This window comes from Ranitomeya imitator, chromosome 4 (assembly GCF_032444005.1).
Source record: "Ranitomeya imitator isolate aRanImi1 chromosome 4, aRanImi1.pri, whole genome shotgun sequence".
NCBI classification, from domain to species: domain Eukaryota; kingdom Metazoa; phylum Chordata; class Amphibia; order Anura; family Dendrobatidae; genus Ranitomeya; species Ranitomeya imitator.
In genome coordinates this window covers 111,567,951-111,593,771 of record NC_091285.1, presented here as the reverse complement: position 1 = coordinate 111,593,771, position 25,821 = coordinate 111,567,951, and positions in this window count along the sequence as shown.

Here is a 25,821-nt window from a genome sequence, read left to right as displayed (position 1 = left end):
CACTCTATACCATACACTCTACACCCTACACTCTAATCCCTACACCCTACACTCTATACCCTACACTCTATACCCTACACTCTATACCCTACACTCTACACCCTACACTCTACACTCTACACCCTACACTCTATACCCTGCACTCTATACCCTACACTCTATACCCTACACCATACACTCTACACCCTACACTCTATACCCTACACTCTACACCCTACACTCTACACTCTATACCCTACCCTCTACACCCTGCACTCTGTACCCTACACTCTACACTCTTTACCCTACACTTTATACCCTACACTCTATACCCTACACTCTATACCCTACACTCTACACTCTATACCCTACACTCTATACCTTACACTCTATACCCTACACTCTATACCCTACACTCTATACCCTACACTCTACACTCTATACCCTACACTCTATACCCTACACTCTATACCCTACACTCTATACCATACACTCTACACTCTATACCCTACACTCTATACCCTACACTCTATACCCTACACTTTACACTCTTTACCCCACACTCTACACTATATACCCTACACTCTATACCCTACACTCTGCACTCTGTACCCTACACTCTATACCCTACACTCTACACTCTATACCCTACACTCTATACCCTACACTCTATACCCTACACTCTACACTCTATACCATACACTCTACACCCTACACTCTATACCATACACTCTATACCCTACACTCTACACTTTATACCCTACACTCTATACCATACACTCTACACTGTATACCCTACACTCTATACCATACACTCTATACCCTACACTCTATACCCTACAATCTAATCCCTACACTCTACACTCTATACCCTACACTCTAAACCCTACACTCTACACTCTATACCCTACACTCTAATCCCTACACTCTACACCCTACACTCTACACCCTACACTCTATACCCTACACTCTATACCCTACACTCTACACTCTATACCCTACACTCTATACCCTACACTCTACACTCTATACCCTACACTCTATACCATACACGCTATACCCTACACTCTATACCATACACTCTATACCCTACACTCTATACCCTACACTCTACACCCTACACTCTATACCTTACACTCTATACCCTACACTCTATACCCTACACTCTAAACTCTATACCCTACACTCTACACTCTATACCCTATAACATACACTCTATACCCTACACTCTATACCCTACACTCTATACCGTACACTCTACACTCTATACCCTACACTCTATACCATACACTCTACACCATACACTCTACAGCATACACTCTATACCCTACACTCTACACTCTATACCCTACACTCTATACCCTACACTCTATACACTACACTCTATACACTACACTCTATACCCTACACTCTATACCATACACTCTACACCCTACACTCTATACCATACACTCTATACCCTACACTCTACACTCTATACCCTACACTCTATAACCTACACTCTATACCCTACACTCTATACCCTACACTATACACTCTATACCTTACACTCTACACCATACACTCTATACCCTATACCCTACAATCTATACCCTACACTCTATACCCCACACTCTATACCCTACACTCTATACCCTACACTCTACACTCTATACCCTACACTCTATACCATACACTGTATACCCTACACTCTATACCCTACACTCTATACCCTACACTCTATACCCTACACTTTACACTCTACATTCTATACCCTACACTCTATACCCTACACTCTATACTCTACACTCTATAGCCTACACTCTATAGCCTACACTCGATAGCCTACACTCTATATCCTACACCCTACACTCTATACCCTACACTCTATACCCTACACTCTACACTCTATACCCTACACTCTATACCCTACACTCTACACTCTATACCCTACACTCTATACCCTACACTCTAATCCCTACACTCGACACTCTATACCCTACACTCTATACCCTACACTCTACACTCTATACCATACACTCTATACCCTACACTCTATACCCTACACTCTACACCATACACTCTACACCATACACTCTACACCATACACTCTATAGCATACACTCTATACCCTACACGATACACTCTATACCCTACACTCTATACCCTACACTCTATACCCTACACTATACACTCTATACCCTACACTCTACACCCTACACTCTATACCCTACACTCTACAACCTGCACTCCATACCCTACACTCTACACCCTACACTCTATACCCTACACTCTATACCCTACACTCTATACCCTACACTCTACACTCTATACCCTACACTCTACACCCTACACTCTATACCCTACACTCTATACCCTACACCCTACACTCTACACTCTATACCCTACACTCTACACTCTACTCCCTACACTCTACACTCTATACCCTACACTCTACACTCTATACCCTACACTCTACTCCCTACACTCTATACCCTACACTCTACACCCTACACTCTACACCCTACACTCTATACCCTACACTCTATACCCTACACTCTATACCCTACACTCTACACCCTACACTCTACACCCTACACTCTATACCCTACACTCTATACCCTACACTCTATACCCTACACTCTATACCCTACACTCTATACGCTACACTCTACACCCTACACTCTACACCCTACACTCTACACCCTACACTCTGTACCCTACACTCTATACAATACACTCTACACTCTTTACCCTACACTCTATACCCTACACTCTATACCGTACACCCTCTACCCTACACTCTATACCCTACACTCTATACCCTACACTCTATACCCTACACTCTATACCCTACACTCTAAACTCTATACCCTACACTCTACACTCTATACCCTACACTCTATAACATACATTCTATACCCTACACTCTATACCCTACACTCTATACCATACACTCTACACCCTACACTCTAATCCCTACACCCTACACTCTATACCTTACACTCTATAACCTACACTCTATACCCTACACTCTACACCCTACACTCTACACTCTACACCCTACACTCTATACCCTGCACTCTATACCCTACACTCTATACCCTACACCCTACACTCTACACCCTACACTCTATACCCTACACTCTACACCCTACACTCTATACCCTACACTCTACACTCTATACCATACACTCTACACCCTACACTCTATACCATACACTCTATACCCTACACTCTACACTTTATACCCTACACTCTATACCATACACTCTACACTGTATACCCTACACTCTATACCATACACTCTATACCCTACACTCTATACCCTACAATCTAATCCCTACACTCTACACTCTATACCCTACACTCTAAACCCTACACTCTACACTCTATACCCTACACTCTAATCCCTACACTCTACACCCTACACTCTACACCCTACACTCTATACCCTACACTCTATACCCTACACTCTACACTCTATACCCTACACTCTATACCCTACACTCTACACTCTATACCCTACACTCTATACCATACACGCTATACCCTACACTCTATACCATACACTCTACACCATACACTCTACACCATACACTCTACACCATACACTCTATAGCATACACTCTATACCCTACACGATACACTCTATACCCTACACTCTATACCCTACACTCTATACCCTACACTATACACTCTATACCCTACACTCTACACCCTACACTCTATACCCTACACTCTACAACCTGCACTCTATACCCTACACTCTACACCCTACACTCTATACCCTACACTCTATACCCTACACTCTATACCCTACACTCTATACCCTACACTCTACACCCTACACTCTATACCCTACACTCTATACCCTACACCCTACACTCTACACTCTATACCCTACACTCTACACTCTACTCCCTACACTCTACACTCTATACCCTACACTCTACACTCTATACCCTACACTCTACTCCCTACACTCTATACCCTACACCCTACACTCTACACCCTACACTCTATACCCTACACTCTATACCCTACTCTCTATACCCTACACTCTATACCCTACACTCTACACCCTACACTCTACACCCTACACTCTATACCCTACACTCTATACCCTACACTCTATACCTTACACTCTATACCCTACACTCTATACGCTACACTCTACACCCTACACTCTACACCCTACACTCTACACCCTACACTCTGTACCCTACACTCTATACCCTACACTCTACACTCTTTACCCTACACTCTATACCCTACACTCTATACCGTACACCCTCTACCCTACACTCTATACCCTACACTCTATACCCTACACTCTATACCCTACACTCTATACCCTACACTCTAAACTCTATACCCTACACTCTACACTCTATACCCTACACTCTATAACATACATTCTATACCCTACACTCTATACCCTACACTCTAAACTCTATACCCTACACTCTACACTCTATACCCTACACTCTATAACATACATTCTATACCCTACACTCTATACCCTACACCCTACACTCTACACCCTACACTCTATACCCTACACTCTACACCCTACACTATACACTCTATACCCTACCCTCTACACCCTGCACTCTGTACTCTACACTCTACACTCTTTACCCTACACTCTATACCCTATACTCGATACCCTACACTCTATACCCTACACTCTATACCCTACAATTTATATCCTACACTCTAAACTCTATACCCTACACTCTATACCCTACACTCTATACCCTACACTCTATACCCTACACTCTACACTCTATACCCTACACTCTATACCCTACACTCTATACCCTACACTCTATACCCTACACTCTACACTCTATACCCTACACTCTATACCCTACACTCTATACCCTACTCTCTATACCCTACACTCTACACTCTATACCCTACACTCTATACCCTACACTCTATACCCTACACTTTACACTCTATACCCTACACTCTACACTATATACCCTACACTCTATACCCTGCACTCTATACCCTACACTCTATACCCTACACCCTACACTCTACACCCTACACTCTATACCCTACACTCTACACCCTACACTATACACTCTATACCCTACCCTCTACACCCTGCACTCTGTACTCTACACTCTACACTCTTTACCCTACACTCTATACCCTATACTCGATACCCTACACTCTATACCCTACACTCTATACCCTACAATCTATACCCTACACTCTAAACTCTATACCCTACACTCTATACCCTACACTCTATACCCTACACTATATACCCTACACTCTACACTCTATACCCTACACTCTATACCCTACACTCTATACCCTACACTCTATACCCTACACTCTATACCCTACACTCTACACTCTATACCCTACACTCTATACCCTACACTCTATACCCTACACTCTATACCCTACACTCTACACTCTATACCCTACACTCTATACCCTACACTCTATACCCTACACTTTACACTCTATACCCTACACTCTACACTATATACCCTACACTCTATACCCTACACTCTGCACTCTGTACCCTACACTCTATACCCTACACTCTACACTCTATACCCTACACTCTATACCCTACACTCTATACCCTACACTCTACACTCTATACCATACACTCTACACCCTACACTCTATACCATACACTCTATACCCTACACTCTACACTTTATACCCTACACTCTATACCATACACTCTACACTGTATACAATACACTCTATACCATACACTCTATACCCTACACTCTATACCCTACAATCTAATCCCTACACTCTACACTCTATACCCTACACTCTATACCCTACACTCTACACTCTATACCCTACACTCTAATCCCTACACTCTACACTCTATACCCTACACTCTATACCCTACACTCTACACTCTATACCATACACTCTATACCCTACACTCTATACCCTACACTCTACACCATACACTCTACACCATACACTCTACACCATACACTCTATAGCATACACTCTATACCCTACACGATACACTCTATACCCTACACTCTATACCCTACACTCTATACCCTACACTATACACTCTATACCCTACACTCTACACCCTACACTCTATACCCTACACTCTACAACCTGCACTCTATACCCTACACTCTACACCCTACACTCTATACCCTACACTCTATACCCTACACTCTAAACTCTATACCCTACACTCTACACTCTATACCCTACACTCTATAACATACATTCTATACCCTACACTCTATACCATACACTCTACACCCTACACTCTAATCCCTACACCCTACACTCTATACCTTACACTCTATAACCTACACTCTATACCCTACACTCTACACCCTACACTCTACACTCTACACCCTACACTCTATACCCTGCACTCTATACCCTACACTCTATACCCTACACCCTACACTCTACACCCTACACTCTATACCCTACACTCTACACCCTACACTATACACTCTATACCCTACCCTCTACACCCTGCACTCTGTACTCTACACTCTACACTCTTTACCCTACACTCTATACCCTATACTCGATACCCTACACTCTATACCCTACACTCTATACCCTACAATCTATACCCTACACTCTAAACTCTATACCCTACACTCTATACCCTACACTCTATACCCTACACTCTATACCCTACACTCTACACTCTATACCCTACACTCTATACCCTACACTCTATACCCTACACTCTATACCCTACACTCTATACCCTACACTCTACACTCTATACCCTACACTCTATACCCTACACTCTATACCCTACACTCTATACCCTACACTCTACACTCTATACCCTACACTCTATACCCTACACTCTATACCCTACACTTTACACTCTATACCCTACACTCTACACTATATACCCTACACTCTATACCCTACACTCTGCACTCTGTACCCTACACTCTATACCCTACACTCTACACTCTATACCCTACACTCTATACCCTACACTCTATACCCTACACACTACACTCTATACCATACACTCTACACCCTACACTCTATACCATACACTATATACCCTACACTCTACACTTTATACCCTACACTCTATACCATACACTCTACACTGTATACCCTACACTCTATACCATACACTCTATACCCTACAATCTATACCCTACAATCTTATCCCTACACTCTACACTCTATACCCTACACTCTATACCCTACACTCTACACTCTATACCCTACACTCTAATCCCTACACTCTACACTCTATACCCTACACTCTATACCCTACACTCTACACTCTATACCATACACTCTATACCCTACACTCTATACCCTACACTCTACACCATACACTCTACACCATACACTCTACACCATACACTCTATAGCATACACTCTATACCCTACACGATACACTCTATACCCTACACTCTATACCCTACACTCTATACCCTACACTATACACTCTATACCCTACACTCTACACCCTACACTCTATACCCTACACTCTACAACCTGCACTCTATACCCTACACTCTACACCCTACACTCTATACCCTACACTTTATACCCTACACTCTATACCCTACATCCTACACTCTATACCCTACACTCTACACCCTACACTCTATACCCTACACTCTATACCCTACACCCTACACTCTACACTCTATACCCTACACTCTACACTCTACTCCCTACACTCTACACTCTATACCCTACACTCTACACTCTATACCCTACACTCTACTCCCTACACTCTATACCCTACACTCTACACCCTACACTCTACACCCTACACTCTATACCCTACACTCTATACCCTACACTCTATACCCTACACTCTATACCCTACACTCTACACCCTACACTCTACACCCTACACTCTATACCCTACACTCTATACCCTACACTCTATACCCTACACTCTATACCCTACACTCTATACGCTACACTCTACACCCTACACTCTACACCCTACACTCTACACCCTACACTCTGTACCCTACACTCTATACCCTACACTCTACACTCTTTACCCTACACTCTATACCCTACACTCTATACCGTACACCCTCTACCCTACACTCTATACCCTACACTCTATACCCTACACTCTATACCCTACACTCTATACCCTACACTCTAAACTCTATACCCTACACTCTACACTCTATACCCTACACTCTATAACATACATTCTATACCCTACACTCTATACCCTACACTCTATACCATACACTCTACACCCTACACTCTAATCCCTACACCCTACACTCTATACCTTACACTCTATAACCTACAATCTATACCCTACACTCTACACCCTACACTCTACACTCTACACCCTACACTCTATACCCTGCACTCTATACCCTACACTCTATACCCTACACCCTACACTCTACACCCTACACTCTATACCCTACACTCTACACCCTACACTATACACTCTATACCCTACCCTCTACACCCTGCACTCTGTACTCTACACTCTACACTCTTTACCCTACACTCTATACCCTATACTCGATACCCTACACTCTATACCCTACACTCTATACCCTACAATCTATACCCTACACTCTAAACTCTATACCCTACACTCTATACCCTACACTCTATACCCTACACTCTATACCCTACACTCTACACTCTATACCCTACACTCTATACCCTACACTCTATACCCTACACTCTATACCCTACACTCTATACCCTACACTCTACACTCTATACCCTACACTCTATACCCTAAACTCAATACCCTACACTCTATACCCTACACTCTACACTCTATACCCTACACTCTATACCCTACACTCTATACCCTACACTTTACACTCTATACCCTACACTCTACACTATATACCCTACACTCTATACCCTGCACTCTATACCCTACACTCTATACCCTACACCCTACACTCTACACCCTACACTCTATACCCTACACTCTACACCCTACACTATGCACTCTATACCCTACCCTCTACACCCTGCACTCTGTACTCTACACTCTACACTCTTTACCCTACACTCTATACCCTATACTCGATACCCTACACTCTATACCCTACACTCTATACCCTACAATCTATACCCTACACTCTACACTCTATACCCTACACTCTATACCCTACACTCTATACCCTACACTCTATACCCTACACTCTATACCCTACACTCTACACTCTATACCCTACACTCTATACCCTAAACTCTATACCCTACACTCTATACCCTACACTCTACACTCTATACCCTACACTCTATACCCTACACTCTATACCCTACACTTTACACTCTATACCCTACACTCTACACTATATACCCTACACTCTATACCCTGCACTCTATACCCTACACTCTATACCCTACACCCTACACTCTACACCCTACACTCTATACCCTACACTCTACACCCTACACTATACACTCTATACCCTACCCTCTACACCCTGCACTCTGTACTCTACACTCTACACTCTTTACCCTACACTCTATACCCTATACTCGATACCCTACACTCTATACCCTACACTCTATACCCTACACTCTATACCCTACACTCTATACCCTACACTCTACACTCTATACCCTACACTCTATACCCTACACTCTATACCCTACACTCTATACCCTACACTCTATACCCTACACTCTACACTCGATACCCTACACTCTATACCCTACACTCTATACCCTACACTCTATACCCTACACTCTACACTCTATACCCTACACTCTATACCCTGCACTCTATACCCTACACTTTACACTCTATACCCTACACTCTACACTATATACCCTACACTCTATACCCTACACTCTGCACTCTGTACCCTACACTCTATACCCTACACTCTACACTCTATACCCTACACTCTATACCCTACACTCTATACCCTACACTCTACACTCTATACCATACACTCTACACCCTACACTCTATACCATACACTCTATACCCTACACTCTACACTTTATACCCTACACTCTATACCATACACTCTACACTGTATACCCTACACTCTATACCATATACTCTATACCCTACACTCTATACCCTACAATCTAATCCCTACACTCTACACTCTATACCCTACACTCTATACCCTACACTCTACACTCTATACCCTACACTCTAATCCCTACACTCTACACCCTACACTCTACACCCTACACTCTATACCCTACACTCTATACCCTACACTCTACACTCTATACCCTACACTCTATACCCTACACTCTACACTCTATACCCTACACTCTATACCATACACGCTATACCCTACACTCTATACCATACACTCTATACCCTACACTCTATACCCTACACTCTACACCCTACACTCTATACCCTGCACTCTATACCCTACACTCTATACCCTACACCCTACACTCTACACCCTACACTCTGTACCCTACACTCTACACCCTACACTATACACTCTATACCCTACCCTCTACACCCTGCACTCTGTACCCTACACTCTACACTCTTTACCCTACACTCTATACCCTACACTCGATACCCTACACTCTATACCCTACACTCTATACCCTACACTCTATACCCTACACTCTAAACTCTATACCCTACACTCTATACCCTACACTCTACACTCTATACCCTACACTCTATACCCTACACTCTATACCCTACACTCTATACCCTACACTCTATACCCTACACTCTACACTCTATACCCTACACTCTATACCCTACACTCTATACCCTACACTCTATACCCTACACTTTACACTCTATACCCTACACTCTAAACTCTATACCCTACACTCTATACCCTACACTCTATACCCTACACTCTACACTCTATACCCTACACTCTATACCCTACACTCTATACCCTACACTCTATACCCTACACTCTATACCCTACACTCTACACTCTATACCCTACACTCTATACCCTACACTCTATACCCTACACTCTATACCCTACACTTTACACTCTATACCCTACACTCTACACTATATATTCTACACTCTATACCCTACACTCTGCACTCTGTACCCTACACTCTATACCCTACACTCTACACTCTATACCCTACACTCTATACCCTACACTCTATACCCTACACTCTACACTCTATACCATACACTCTACACCCTACACTCTATACCATACACTCTATACCCTACACTCTACACTTTATACCCTACACTCTATACCATACACTCTACACTGTATACCCTACACTCTATACCATACACTCTATACCCTACACTCTATACCCTACAATCTAATCCCTACACTCTACACTCTATACCCTACACTCTATACCCTACACTCTACACTCTATACCCTACACTCTAATCCCTACACTCTACACCCTACACTCTACACCCTACACTCTATACCCTACACTCTATACCCTACACTCTACACTCTATACCCTACACTCTATACCCTACACTCTACACTCTATACCCTACACTCTATACCATACACGCTATACCCTACACTCTATACCATACACTCTATACCCTACACTCTATACCCTACACTCTACACCCTACACTCTATACCTTACACTCTATACCCTACACTCTATACCCTACACTCTATACCCTACACTCTAAACTCTATACCCTACACTCTACACTCTATACCCTATAACATACACTCTATACCCTACACTCTATACCCTACACTCTGTACCGTACACTCTACACTCTATACCCTACACTCTATACCATACACTCTACACCATACACTCTACAGCATACACTCTATACCCTACACTCTACACTCTATACCCTACACTCTATACCCTACACTCTATACACTACACTCTATACACAACATTCTATACCCTACACTCTATACCATACACTCTACACCCTACACTCTATACCATACACTCTATACCCTACACTCTACACTCTATACCCTACACTCTATAACCTACACTCTATACCCTACACTCTATACCCTACACTATACACTCTATACCTTAAACTCTACACCATACACTCTATACCCTATACCCTACAATCTATACCCTACACTCTATACCCCACACTCTATACCCTACACTCTATACCCTACACTCTACACTCTATACCCTACACTCTATAACATACACTCTATACCCTACACTCTATACCCTACACTCTATACCATACACTCTACACCCTACACTCTAATCCCTACACCCTACACTCTATACCCTACACTCTATACCCTACACTCTATACCCTACACTCTACACCCTACACTCTACACTCTACACCCTACACTCTATACCCTGCACTCTATACCCCACACTCTATACCCTACACCCTACACTCTACACCCTACACTCTACACCCTACACTCTATACCCTACACTCTACACCCTACACTATACACTCTATACCCTACCCTCTACACCCTGCACTCTGTACTCTACACTCTACACTCTTTACCCTACACTCTATACCCTATACTCGATACCCTACACTCTATACCCTACACTCTATACCCTACAATCTATACCCTACACTCTAAACTCTATACCCTACACTCTATACCCTACACTCTATACCCTACACTCTACACTCTATACCCTACACTCTATACCCTACACTCTATACCCTACACTCTATACCCTACACTCTATACCCTACACTCTACACTCTATACCCTACACTCTATACCCTACACTCTATACCCTACACTCTATACCCTACACTCTACACTCTATACCCTACACTCTATACCCTACACTCTATACCCTACACTTTACACTCTATACCCTACACTCTACACTATATACCCTACACTCTATACCCTACACTCTGCACTCTGTACCCTACACTCTATACCCTACACTCTACACTCTATACCCTACACTCTATACCCTACACTCTATACCCTACACTCTACACTCTATACCATACACTCTACACCCTACACTCTATACCATACACTCTATACCCTACACTCTACACTTTATACCCTACACTCTATACCATACACTCTACACTGTATACCCTACACTCTATACCATACACTCTATACCCTACACTCTATACCCTACAATCTAATCCCTACACTCTACACTCTATACCCTACACTCTATACCCTACACTCTAATCCCTACACTCTACACCCTACACTCTACACCCTACACTCTATACCCTACACTCTATACCCTACACTCTACACTCTATACCCTACACTCTATACCCTACACTCTACACTCTATACCCTACACTCTATACCATACACGCTATACCCTACACTCTATACCATACACTCTATACCCTACACTCTATACCCTACACTCTACACTCTATACCCTACACTCTATACCATACACGCTATACCCTACACTCTATACCATACACTCTATACCCTACACTCTATACCCTACACTCTACACCCTACACTCTATGCCCTGCACTCTATACCCTACACTCTATACCCTACACCCTACACTCTACACCCTACACTCTATACCCTGCACTCTACACCCTACACTCTACACTCTATACCCTACCCTCTACACCCTGCACTCTGTACCCTACACTCTACACTCTTTACCCTACACTCTATACCCTACACTCGATACCCTACACTCTATACCCTACACTCTATACCCTACACTCTATACCCTACACTCTAAACTCTATACCCTACACTCTATACCCTACACTCTATACCCTACACTCTATACCCTACACTCTACACTCTATACCCTACACTCTATACCCTACACTCTATACCCTACACTCTATACCCTACACTCTATACCCTACACTCTACACTCTATACCCTACACTATATACCCTACACTCTATACCCTACACTCTATACCCTACACTTTACACTCTATACCCTACACTCTACACTATATACCCTACACTCTATACCCTACACTCTGCACTCTGTACCCTACACTCTATACCCTACACTCTACACTCTATACCCTACACTCTATACCCTACACTCTATACCCTACACTCTACACTCTATACCATACACTCTACACCCTACACTCTATACCATACACTTTATACCCTACACTCTACACTTTATACCCTACACTCTATACCATACACTCTACACTGTATACCCTACACTCTATACCATACACTCTATACCCTACACTCTATACCCTACAATCTAATACCTACACTCTACACTCTATACCCTACACTCTATACCCTACACTCTACACTCTATACCCTACACTCTAATCCCTACACTCTACACCCTACACTCTACACCCTACACTCTATACCCTACACTCTATACCCTACACTCTACACTCTATACCCTACACTCTATACCCTACACTCTACACTCTATACCCTACACTCTATACCATACACGCTATACCCTACACTCTATACCATACACTCTATACCCTACACTCTATACCCTACACTCTACACCCTACACTCTATACCTTACACTCTATACCCTACACTCTATACCCTACACTCTATACCCTACACTCTAAACTCTATACCCTACACTCTACACTCTATACCCTATAACATACACTCTATACCCTACACTCTATACCCTACACTCTAAACCGTACACTCTACACTCTATACCCTACACTCTATACCATACACTCTACACCATACACTCTACAGCATACACTCTATACCCTACACTCTACACTCTATACCCTACACTCTATACCCTACACTCTATACACTACACTCTATACACTACACTCTATACCCTACACTCTATACCATACACTCTACACCCTACACTCTATACCATACACTCTATACCCTACACTCTACACTCTATACCCTACACTCTATAACCTACACTCTATACCCTACACTCTATACCCTACACTATACACTCTATACCTTACACTCTACACCATACACTCTATACCCTATACCCTACAATCTATACCCTACACTCTATACCCCACACTCTATACCCTACACTCTATACCCTACACTCTACACTCTATACCCTACACTCTATACCATACACTCTATACCCTACACTCTATACCCTACACTCTACACCCTACACTCTATACCTTACACTCTATACCCTACACTCTATACCCTACACTCTAAACTCTATACCCTACACTCTACACTCTATACCCTATAACATACACTCTATACCCTACACTCTATACCCTACACTCTATACCGTACACTCTACACTCTATACCCTACACTCTATACCATACACTCTACACCATACACTCTACAGCATACACTCTATACCCTACACTCTACACTCTATACCCTACACTCTATACCCTACACTCTATACACTACACTCTATACACTACACTCTATATCCTACACTCTATACCATACACTCTACACCCTACACTCTATACCATACACTCTATACCCTACACTCTACACTCTATACCCTACACTCTATAACCTACACTCTATACCCTACACTCTATACCCTACACTATACACTCTATACCTTACACTCTACACCATACACTCTATACCCTATACCCTACAATCTATACCCTACACTCTATACCCTACACTCTATACCCTACACTCTATACCCTACACTCTACACCCTACACTCTACACCCTACACTCTATACCCTACACTCTATACCCTACACTCTATACCCTACACTCTATACGCTACACTCTACACCCTACACTCTACACCCTACACTCTACACCCTACACTCTGTACCCTACACTCTATACCCTACAGTCTACACTCTTTACCCTACACTCTATACCCTACACTCTATACCCTACACCCTATACCCTACACTCTATACCCTACACTCTATACCCTACACTCTATACCCTACACTCTATACCCTACACTCTAAACTCTATACCCTACACTCTACACTCTATACCCTACACTCTATAACATACACTCTATACCCTACACTCTATACCCTACACTCTATACCATACACTCTACACCCTACACTCTAATCCCTACACCCTACACTCTATACCCTACACTCTATACCCTACACTCTATACCCTACACTCTACACCCTACACTCTACACTCTACACCCTACACTCTATACCCTACACTCTATACCCTACACTCTATACCCTACACCCTACACTCTACACCCTACACTCTATACCCTACACTCTACAACCTACACTCTACACTCTATACCCTACCCTCTACACCCTGCACTCTGTACCCTACACTGTACACTCTATACCCTACACTCTATACCCTACACTCTATACCCTACACTCTATACCCTACACTCTATACCCTACACTCTACACTCTATACCTTACACTCTATACCCTACACTCTATACCCTACACTCTAAACTCTATACCCTACACTCTATACCCTACACTCTATACCCTACAGTATACCCTACACTCTACACTCTATACCCTACACTCTATACCCTACACTCTATACCCTACACTCTATACCCTACACTCTATACCCTACACTCTACACTCTATACCCTACACTCTATACCCTACACTCTATACCCTACACTCTATACCCTACACTCTACACTCTACACCCTACACTCTATACCCTACGCTCTATACCCTACACTTTACACTCTATACCCTACACTCTACACTATATACCCTACACTCTATACCCTACACTCTGCACTCTGTACCCTACACTCTATACCCTACACTCTACACTCTATACCCTACACTCTATACCCTACACTCTATACCCTACACTCTACACTCTATACCATACACTCTACACCCTACACTCTATACCATACACTCTATACCCTACACTCTACACTTTATACCCTACACTCTATACCATACACTCTACACTGTATACCCTACACTATATACCATACACTCTATACCCTACACTCTATACCCTACAATCTAATCCCTACACTCTACACTCTATACCCTACACTCTATACCCTACACTCTACACTCTATACCCTACACTCTAATCCCTACAATCTACACTCTATACCCTACACTCTATACCATACACTCTATACCCTACACTCTATACCATACACTCTATACCCTACACTCTATACCCTACACTCTACACCCTACACTCTATACCTTACACTCTATACCCTACACTCTATACCCTACACTCTAAACTCTATACCCTACACTTTACACTCTAAACCCTATAACATACACTCTATACCCTACACTCTATACCCTACACTCTATACTGTACACTCTACACTCTATACCCTACACTCTATACCATACACTCTACACCATACACTCTACAGCATACACTCTATACCCTACACTCTACACTCTATACCCTACACTCTATACCCTACACTCTATACACTACACTCTATACACTACACTCTATACCCTACACTCTATACCATACACTCTACACCCTACACTCTATACCATACACTCTATACCCTACACTCTACACCCTACACTCTATAACCTACACTCTATACCCTACACACTATACCCTACACTATACACTCTATACCTTACACTCTACACCATACACTCTATACCCTATACCCTACAATCTCTACCCTACACTCTATACCCCACACTCTATATCCTACACTCTATACCCTACACTCTACACTCTATACCCTAAACGCTATACCATACACTGTATACCCTACACTCTATACCCTACACTTTACACTCTACATTCTATACCCTACACTCTATACCCTACACTCTATACTCTACACTCTATAGCCTACACTATATAGCCTACACTCTATAGCCTACACTCTATATCCTACACCCTACACTCTATACCCTACACTCTATACCATACACTGTATACCCTACACTCTATACCCTACACTCTATACCCTACACTCTATACCCTACACTCTACACCCTACACTCTATAACATACACTCTATACACTACACTCTATACCTTACACTCTACACTCTATACCCTACACTCTATAACATACACTCTATACACTACACTCTATACCCTACACTTTACACTCTACATTCTATACCCTACACTCTATACCCTACACTCTATACTCTACACTCTATAGCCTACACTATATAGCCTACACTCTATAGCCTACACTCTATATCCTACACCCTACACTCTATACCCTACACACTATACCCTACACTCTACACTCTATACCCTACACTCTATACCCTACACTCTACACTCTATACCCTACACTCTAATCCCTACACTCTACACTCTATACCCTACACTCTATACCCTACACTCTACACTCTATACCATACACTCTATACCCTACACTCTATACCCTACCCTCTACACTTTATACCCTACACTCTATACCATACACTCTATACCCTACACTCTATACCCTACACTCTATACCCTACACTATACACTCTATACCCTACACTCTACACTGTATACCATACACTCTATGCCCCACACTCTATACCCTAAACTCTACACTCTATACCCTACACTCTACACCCTAAGCTCTATACCCTACACTCTACACTCTATACCCTACACTCTATACCATACACTCTATACCATACACTCTATACCCTACACTCTATACCCTACACTCTACACCCTACACTCTATACCTTACACTCTATACCCTACACTCTATACCCTACACTCTAAACTCTATACCCTATAACATACACTCTATACCCTACACTCTATACCCTACACTCTATACCGTACACTCTACACTCTACACTCTATACCATACACTCTACACCATACACTCTACAGCATACACTCTATACCCTACACTCTACACTCTATACCCTACACTCTATACCCTACACTCTATACACTACACTCTATTCACTACACTCTATACCCTACACTCTATACCATACACTCTATAATCTACACTCTATACCTTACACTCTATACCCTACACTATGCACTCTATACCTTACACTCTACACCATACACTCTATACCCTATACCCTACAATCTATACCCTACACTCTATACCCCACACTCTATACCCTACACTCTATACCCTACAATCTACACTCTATACCCTACACTCTATACCATACACTGTATACCCTACACTCTATACCCTACACTCTATACCCTACACTCTATACCCTACACTCTATACCCTACACTCTACACTCTACACCCTACACTCTATAACATACACTCTATACACTACACTCTATACCTTACACTCTACACTCTATACCCTACACTCTATAACATACACTCTATACACTACACTCTATACCCTACACTTTACACTCTACATTCTATACCCTACACTCTATACCCTACACTCTATACTCTACACTCTATAGCCTACACTCTATAGCCTACACTCTATAGCCTACACTCTATATCCTACACCCTACACTCTATACCCTACACTCTATACCCTACACTCTACACTCTATACCCTACACTCTATACCCTACACTCTACACTCTATACCCTACACTCTATACCCTACACTCTAATCCCTACACTCTACACTCTATACCCTACACTCTATACCCTACACTCTACACTCTATACCATACACTCTATACCCTACACTCTATACCCTACACTCTACACTTTATACCCTACACTCTATACCATACACTCTATACCCTACACTCTATACCCTACACTATACACTCTATACCCTACACTCTACACTGTACACCATACACTCTATGCCCCACACTCTATACCCTAAACTCTACACTCTATACCCTACACTCTACACCCTAAGCTCTATACCCTACACTCTATACCCTACACTCTATACCCTACACTCTATACCCTACACTCTATACCCTACACCCTACGCTCTATACGCTACACTCTATACCCTACACTATACACTCTATACCCTACACTCTACACTGTATACCATACACTCTATGCCCCACACTCTATACCCTAAACTCTACACTCTATACCCTACACTCTACACCCTAAGCTCTATACCCTACACTCTATACCCTACACCCTACACTCTATACCCTACACTCTATACCCTACACCCTACGCTCTATACGCTACACTCTATACCCTACACTCTATACCCTACACTCTACACTATATACCCTACACACTATACCCTAAACTCTATACCCTACACTCTACACTCTATACCCTACACTCTACACCCTGCACTCTACACTCTATACCCTACACTCTACACTATATACCCTACACACTATACCCTAAACTCTATACCCTACACTCTACACTCTATACCCTACACTCTATACCCTACACTCTATAACACACTATACCCTAAACTCTATACCCTACACTCTACACTCTATACCCTACACTCTATACCCTACACTCTATACCCTACACTCTACACTCTATACCCTACACTCTATACCATACACTCTACACCCTACACTCTATACCATACACTCTATACCCTACACTTTACACTCTATACCCTACACTCTATACCATACACTCTACACTTTATACCCTACACTCTATACCATACACACTATACCCTACACTCTATACCCTACACTCTATACCCTACACTCTATACCCTACACTCTAATCCCTACACTCTAATCCCTACACTCTAATCCCTACACTCTAATCCCTACACTCTATACCCTACACTCTATACTCTACACTCTACACTCTATACCCTACACTCTAATCCCTACACTCTAATCCCTACACTCTACACTCTATACCCTACACTCTATACCCTACACTCTACACTCTATACCCTACACTCTATACCCTACACTCTACACTCTATACCCTACACTCTATAGCATACACTCTATACCCTACACTCTATACCCTACACTCCACACCCTACACTCTATACCTTACACTCTATACCCTACACTCTAAAATATATACCCTACACTCTATACCCTACACTCTATATCCTATACCCTACACTCTATACACTACACTCTATACCATACACGCTATACTCTATACCCTACACTCTATACCATACACTCTACATCCTACACTCTACACCACTCTACACCCCACACTCTACACCCTACACCCTACACTCTATACCCTACACTCTACACCATACACTTTATACCCTATACCCTACAATCTATACCCTACACTCTATACCCTACACTCTATACCCTACACTCTATACCCTACACTCTACACTCTATACCCTACACTCTATACCATACACTGTAACCCTACACTCTATACCCTACACTCTACACTCTATATCCTACACTCTATACCCTACACTTTACACTCTACACCCTACACTCTACATTCTATACCCTACACTCTAAACTCTACACTCTATAGCCTACACTCTATACCCTACACTCTATACCCTACACTCTACACTTTATACCCTACACTCTATACCATACACTCTATACCCTACACTCTACACTTTATACCCTACACTCTATACCATACACTCTATACCCTACACTCTATACCCTACACTATACACTCTATACCCTACACTCTACACTGTATACCATACACTCTATGCCCCACACTCTCTACCCTAAACTCTACATTCTATACCCTACACTCTACACCCTAAGCTCTATACCATACACTCTATACCCTACACTCTATACCCTACACCCTACGCTCTATACGCTACACTCTGTAACCTACACTCTATACCCTACACTCTATACCCTACACTCTATACCCTACACTCTACACCCTACACTCGATACCCTACACTCTATACCCTACACTCTATACCCTACACTCTACACTCTATACCATACACTCTATACCATACAATCTATACACTACACTCTATACCCTAAACTCTACACTCTATACCCTACACTCTATAACATACACTCTATACACTACACTCTATATCTTACACTCTATACCCTACACTTTGCACTCTACACCCTACACTCTACACTCTACATCCTATACCCTACACTCTATACTCCACACTCTATACCCTACACCCTATACCCTACATTCTATACCCTACACTCTACACTATATACTCTACACTCTATAGCCTACACTCTATACCCTACACTCTATACCCTACACTCTATACCGTACACGCTATACCCTACACTCTATACCCTACACTTTATACCCTACACCCTATATCATACACTCTATACCCTACACTCTACAACCTGCACTCTATACCCTACACTCTATACCCTACACCCTACACTTTATACCCTACACTCTATACCCTACACTCTATACCCTACACTCTATACCCTACACTCTACACCCTACACTCTACACTCTACACTCTATACCCTACACTCTACACCCTGCACTCTGTACCCTACACTCTACACTCTTTACCCTACACTCTATACCCTACACTCTATACCCTACACTCTATACCCTACACTCTATACCCTACACTCTACACTTTATACCCTACACTCTATACCATACACTCTATACCCTACACTCTACACTTTATACCCTACACTCTATACCATACACTCTATACCCTACACTCTATACCCTACACTATACACTCTATACCCTACACTCTACACTGTATACCATACACTCTATGCCCCACATTCTCTACCCTAAACTCTACACTCTATACCCTACACTCTACACCCAACACTCTATACCCTACACTCTATACCCTACACTCTATACCCTACACTCTATACCCTACACTCTACACTCTATACCCTACACTCTATACCATACACTCTACACCCTACACTCTACACCCTACACTCTACACCCTACACTCTACACCCTACACTCTATACCCTACACTCTATACCCTACGCTATACACTCTATACCCTACACTCTACACCCTGCACTCTGTACCCTACACTCTATACCCTACACTCTACACTCTGTACCCTACACTCTATACCCTACACTCTATACCCTACACTCTATACCCTACACTCTATACCCTACACTCTACACTCTATACCCTACACTCTATACCATACACTCTACACCCTACACTCTATACCATACACTCTATACCCTACACTTTACACTCTATACCCTACACTCTATACCATACACTCTACACGTTATACCCTACACTCTATACCATACACACTATACCCTACACTCTATACCCTACACTCTATACCCTACACTCTATACCCTACACTCTAATCCCTACACTCTAATCCCTACACTCTAATCCCTACACTCTAATCCCTACACTCTATACCCCACACTCTATACTCTACACTCTACACTCTATACCCTACACTCTAATCCCTACACTCTAATCCCTACACTCTATACCCTACACTCTACACTCTATACCCTACACTCTATACCCTACACTCTACACTCTATACCCTACACTCTATGCCCTACACTCTATAAAATACACTCTATACTCTACACTCTACACTCTATACCATACACTCTATACCCTACACTCTATACCATACACTCTATACCCTACACTCTATACCCTACACTCCACACCCTACACTCTATACCTTACACTCTATACCCTACACTCTAAAATCTATACCCTACACTCTATACCCTACACTCTATACCCTATACCCTACACTCTATACACTACACTCTATACCATACACGCTATACTCTATACCCTACACTCTATACCATACACTCTACATCCTACACTCTACACCACTCTACACCCCACACTCTACACCCTACACCCTACACTCTATACCCTACACTCTACACCATACACTCTATACCCTATACCCTACCCCCTACAATCTATACCCTACACTCTATACCCTACACTCTATACCCTACACTCTATACCCTACACTCTACACTCTATATCCTACACTCTATACCATACACTGTATACCCTACACTCTATACCCTACACTCTACACTCTATATCCTACACTCTATACCCTACACTTTACACTCTATACCCTACACTCTAAACTCTATACTCTATAGCCTACACTCTATACCCTACACTCTATACCCTACACTCTACACTTTATACCCTACACTCTATACCATACACTCTATACCCTACACTCTACACTTTATACCCTACACTCTATACCATACACTCTATACCCTACACTCTATACCCTACACTATACACTCTATACCCTACACTCTATACCCTACACTCTATACCCTACACTCTATACCCTACACTCTACACTCTATACCCTACACTCTATAACATACACTCTATACACTACACTCTATACCTTACACTCTATACCCTACACTTTACATTCTACACCCTACACTCTACACTCTATTCCCTACACTCTTTACCCTACACTCTATACCCTACACTCTATACCCTACACTCTATACCCTACACTCTATACCCTACACTTTAATCACTACACTCTAATCCCTACACTCTACACTCTATACCCTACACTCTATACCCTACACTCTATACCCTACACTCTACACCCTACACTCTACACCCTACACTCTAATCCCTAAACTCTAATCCCTACACCCTACACTCTATAACCTACACTCTATACCCTACACTCTATACCCTACACTCTACACCCTACACTCTACACCCTACACTCTATACCCTACACTCTATACCCTACACTCTATACCCTACACCCTACACTCTACACCCTACACTCTACACCCTACACTCTACACCCTACACTCTACACTCTATACCCTACACTCTACACCCTGCACTCTGTACCCTACACTCTACACTCTTTACCCTACACTCTATACCCTACACTCTATACCATACACTCTATACCCTACACTCTACACTATATACCTTACACTCTATACCCTACACTCTATACCCTACACTCTAAACTCTATACCCTACACTCTACACTCTATACCCTACACTCTATACCATACACTCTATACCCTACACTCTATACCCTACACTCTATACCCTACACTCTATACCCTACACCCTACGCTCTATACGCTACACTCTATAACCTACACTCTATACCCTACACTCTATACCCTACACTCTATACCCTACACTCTACACCCTACACTCTATACCCTACACCCTACACTCTATACCCTACACTCTACACCATACACTCTATACCCTATACCCTACAATCTATACCCTACACTCTATACCCTACACTCTATACCCTACACTCTATACCCTACACTCTACACTCTATACCCTACACTCTATACCATACACTGTAACCCTACACTCTATACCCTACACTCTACACTCTATATCCTACACTCTATACCCTACACTTTACACTCTACACCCTACACTCTACATTCTATACCCTACACTCTAAACTCTACACTCTATAGCCTACACTCTATACCCTACACTCTATACCCTACACTCTACACTTTATACCCTACACTCTATACCATACACTCTATACCCTACACTCTACACTTTATACCCTACACTCTATACCATACACTCTATACCCTACACTCTATACCCTACACTATACACTCTATACCCTACACTCTACACTGTATACCATACACTCTATGCCCCACACTCTCTACCCTAAACTCTACATTCTATACCCTACACTCTACACCCTAAGCTCTATACCATACACTCTATACCCTACACTCTATACCCTACACTCTATACCCTACACTCTATACCCTACACTCTATACCCTACACCCTACGCTCTATACGCTACACTCTGTAACTTACACTCTATACCCTACACTCTATACCCTACACTCTATACCCTACACTCTACACCCTACACTCTATACCCTACACTCTATACCCTACACTCTATACCCTACACTCTACACTCTATACCATACACTCTATACCATACAATCTATACACTACACTCTATACCCTAAACTCTACACTCTATACCCTACACTCTACACTCTATATCCTATACCCTACACTCTATACTCCACACTCTATACCCTACACCCTATACCCTACACTCTATACCCTACACTCTACACTATATACTCTACACTCTATAGCCTACACTCTATACCCTACACTCTATACCCTA